The sequence below is a fragment of the Cyphomyrmex costatus genome, unplaced genomic scaffold (assembly GCF_001594065.2).
Source record: "Cyphomyrmex costatus isolate MS0001 unplaced genomic scaffold, Ccosl1.0 scaffold602, whole genome shotgun sequence".
NCBI classification, from domain to species: domain Eukaryota; kingdom Metazoa; phylum Arthropoda; class Insecta; order Hymenoptera; family Formicidae; genus Cyphomyrmex; species Cyphomyrmex costatus.
Genome location: NW_017280159.1, coordinates 244,983 through 250,001, shown reverse-complemented (window position 1 = coordinate 250,001; position 5,019 = coordinate 244,983).

The following is a 5,019-nucleotide window of genomic DNA, read 5'->3' as shown; positions in this document are numbered from 1 at the left end:
AAGCGGGGAGCACAGACTTTTGCATAACGCATAAACCATATACATAAAGAATTTGATTGGTCCATTGACTCATGCATAAGAAAATGGACCAATGAAATTCCTTATGCACATGCTTTATGCATTATGCAAAAGTGTGTGTTGGGGCTCTAACTCGGAACGCACCCAGAGTGTTACACAGTGTCAACTTGTAGCTGAAACGCTATTTAGTCACTTTACACTAGTGTTTCTAAAGGTACTTTTTCATGCGCAGCACGCTGCAGCAGCAATTCGTTACTATTGGTTAAGAATTTTATGTAAGCTAGATGACGCACTTCCGGCGCAAAATACATAAATTAGATCATTTTATACTTTATCACAAATTTGAAAAAGTAAAGTGTAAAGTATAAAATGATCTAATTTACAAACATTCGTACCTTATCCGAAGCCATTCTTCGTTTATTTTCCTAATATTTATTGCAATAAATAATATTTTCATAATGAAACGACGGACGTATTGTACGCTTTCTCGATTTTGCCGCTTGCTGTTTGCTGTTCGTTCGGTTCAACTTCAACGAACTGCGGCAAAATGTATTTTGCGCAGGAAGTGCGTCGTCTAGCTTACATAAAATTCTTAACCAATAGTAACGAATTGCTGCTGCAGCTTGCTGCGCATAAAAAAGCACCTTAATAGGAAAAGTATTCTGGTATATTTACTAATTCAAAAGAATATTTTGTTACCTTATTTGTTTCGTATACACTTATGCAATGTCGGAATATCATTCCTAGATAAATAAATAGTACAAAATGTAAAAATCTTGGTTATGTTGGTAGCTATGAAGAGACGACACAGTTGAACTCAGCATTTTAGCTGTGTACGATTGTGTCGATTTGTCATAGTTGGAAACATGGTGGAAGTATACATGGTGTGCTCAGTTGGTTTAGTGTCTCTCTCGAAAATCGTTTGTCTCGCTTGCTTTCTGGCTTCGAAGAGCTGAAAGGGTACCAACCTTAAAAAAGTTCCTAGAATCTCGGGAGAAAAGTCTATTATGTTGCCTAATTTTCGTTATACTCGACGAAATGATAGAAAACTTCTATTTTGTATACAAATTACATAAATGTATTTTAGAGACTCGTAGTAAGCCTCCAACTTAAAATTTTGCAACGACATAAGTGTTCATGTGTTTTAGTGGCCACTGGCGAATCACAAGCTTAAAATTTTAATTCAATTGCACTTTTAATGAATTTTAGGCACCTTTGGTGAATAACAACCTTATATTCTGTTGCAGAAATAATATTAATGTATTTTAGAGAGCCATAGTAACTCTCCAACTTGAAAGTTTGTAACGACACACGTATTAATACATATTAGAAACCGCTGGCGAATCACTAGTTTGACATTCTTTTTTAATTACACTTTTAATGAAGTTTACGTACCTTTGGTGAATTAAATACTGAATATTGAAATATATTGAATACACACTGCTATACAAAACTGAATAATGCTATACAAAACTGCGGATAACAAATAAATTGAATACTGCTATACAAAAGTGTGGATTGAAATTGATCAAGTTTGAGTAAGTAATGAGATCCAGTTGAATTTATTTTTGCTTGCTGTTATACGTTTCTTTGTGGGAGGATAGTTTAGAAAAGGAAACAAGTTATTACACACTCATTATTTGAATAAACACAACATTATTTATACGTTACGTATTTACATAGATGCTTAACTGAAAAATGAATTGCTTTATGTACAATGTAATTTATTCTCTATTTCAAGTCACTTTCTTCGCACTAACAATTTTGTTCATTTTTTTGTCTTTTCTTCGCTGATCCCTTCGGTGACATAAACGTTTTGAATATTCGCGTACTCTTATATATGTTCTCGTCTTTACAAGGTACTGAAGGACTTTGTTTTGTCTTGTTTCTGGTACATTTGAAATTGCAGTAGTGGATGCAGTATCAGGAAGCAATTGAAATTTTCGGTTAATGACATGACAATTCAAATTCATGTCATCTCTAATATAGGGAAGAAATATATATGATTAATATACATAATAAATTATGTTCTTTTCATTTATACGTTTAATGTATTACATTAATACCTATCGAACTTTTGCAGATGTCAAAAATAATGTCGGCACTACTGTCTTTTTAAGACTTCTCCTATTCGACTTCTTTCCATACGTAAAGCAGTCTTCAGTGAAGTGGTCCGAGCATATCTGGGCTATATATTACAACAAACATATTGAAATAAATAACATATACATTCAATTCCCTCGTAATGCTAACTTTTCATAAATACATTTGTTTTCTTTTTCAAATCATTAATTACGCATAATGATTTGTGATGTATATCACAATTTATGTACTTAACGCTTTTCAACGGACAAGAAGCTCGTATCATTCGATTTTATACACTTTATTTGAAACGTTACATATTACTTAGAACTTGATTGTTGTTTACCTTACTTACTTTATAATAACAACCTCTTTGAATTATATACAAGTTTAGCATATGTTTGATTTTTTATATACTTTTCTTTTCTTGTATAATGGTATGATCATATAAAATTATAAATTAATAAATGTATTGAATATTCCTTTCGTGGCTTCGGTTTTCACAAATAGTTTGACAACTTTCATAAACTGTAATATATAATAGGGCTTCACTCAAGAATATGATCTTCACGTGGCAAAAGTGTATGAAACAATTATATGGAGACTTGATAATTAATGTTTAAGTTTCTATTTAAAAAAAAAAAAATATAATTTATCTCGAGAATTGTCCATATTCTAGTAAGAATGCGCCAGAAAAAAGAATTCTTCGAATGTAACTGAAATTCCATTTCCAGTAATTAAGATTAAAATAAACGGCTTTCATTCAAAATATTAATGACAGTTAATAAATCACAGTTATAACATAGGGTGAGTTTTTTAATTCAGTATAAATCCATCGCATTTTCATCGAACGATTGACAATATGGCGTCTTCGATGGACGCTTGATGGTCAATTTTAAAGAACGGTTTGATGAACTTTTTGCAATTCTGCTATTCAGTAGTGACTACGATTACAAAATTGTTAAGAAGACTACTAAGCACCAGCAATTTAATAAATGCATAAATTAATTTTTGAACTATTATAAAACTTTAAACAATAATAAGATGCCTCATATTTTTTATCAAAGCTGTATATTTTTACATATTATTTACATGTACATATTTTTTGCAATAATCATTGTATACTTAAGTACATACCTCAATTGAAATTCTGGATATTCTAAAATGTGCTTTAAAATCCATATCTGTATACATATAATGGCACTACTTTTAAAAAAAAATTTTCAATTTTTATGTGCTTAACACGTTTACGTTTGATTAATAATAAATCTAATTCACTACTATCACTGTTGCTGGTCATTGAAGATGAAGAAGAGGAATCAGACGAAGATTTATTTTCAAACATTTTTTTTATTAAATTATATTTTAATATTTCTATGATATGTATTTCCATATTGTAATGTCCGTAAAACATTAACTAATAATCATATTTTAGGTTAAGAAATATACCCCCCACTATGTTCATCAGAAATTTCATCAGTCCATCGCAGGGCCTCGTAACTCCCCTCTTGTTCTGGCGTGACCAGCGTTAGTGGCGCCGCCGCTGTATGACACCCGGAAAAACAGAACTAATATTCAATATGGCCGCTATATATATATATATGTTGTTATGGCATATATATCCGACATATATGGTGTCATTGGTGTCTCTGATCACCCGTAATCGGGATGCACTACAAGATCAAGCGTTTTATTCTGAATTTATCAAACCTAATAATTTGTTGATACGCAATATGGTTAATATAAATTAATTATTAATTAATAATTAAATAATTTTGTTGTATGCATAACGTAACTTGGTCGATTATGTACTATTATTAAAGTACAAATAATATAATCGACCAAATTACATTATACGTACAACAAAATTAATTAATTTAATATTTAATTTATATTAACCATATTGTGGATCAACAAATTATTAGGTTCGATATAGATTCGGAATAAAACACTTGATCTTGTTATAGTACATCCTGATTTCCTGGGTGATCAGAGACATCCTGTAAGGCCGGAATCAAACTACGCATTGAAAATTGAGATTGAAAATTGAAATTTAACCAATGAGGATAAAGAAATTTTAACTCCTATTATTTTGATTAACCAAAATTCAATCTTTCACTCTTCAATCTCAATCTTCAATGCATAGTCTGATTCCGGCCTAAATATATGTACATATATATATATATTATTACGGATTCATTTACGGATTATTACTTTATGGGTGCGCAAATTGAAATAGTCTACATGCGAAATATGAGTAGCAAGATTATAAATCTTTATTATTGTAAGCAGGGAATGGAAAGTTACTTTTTAAAAGTAACTAGTTACAGTTACTCGTTACAGAGTAAAAAATGTAACTAGTTATAGTTACAGTTATCGCTTTTTAAAAGTAACTCGTTACAGTTACCGTTACTTGAAAAATAACTTTTCGTTACTTTTCCGTTACTTTTTTAAAATTAATTAAAAAATGTACTTTTGCATTTTTTTTATATGTAATACTGACAAATATATAAAAATCGAGGAAAGTGTAAAGCCTAATCGAGTCTTGAAAACAAGATGTTAATGTTTATTATATTGTGTGAAATTTATATACTGCGTATGTAGTCCCCTCCGCGACGCTGATAGATTTTCAGCATTGACGCATTACATATTCACTACCGCAGTAATATCACTTTAGTTAAATTGAGAATCAATTTAACCAATTTTTGATGCCTATAGCATCTTATTAGATCTTAATAATATGTTGGAAGACATATATTAAAATTTAATATTAAATTAATAATTTAAACTCAGAGAAGCTGAGATTGTGAAGAATATCACGAGTTGGCGTTTCGTCCCGGCTTCCACTACTGGACTCATCAGTAAGGTAATGTAGTGGGAGCCTACCTTAGACGCCTGGAAAGATGTTAGAAAGAAGTT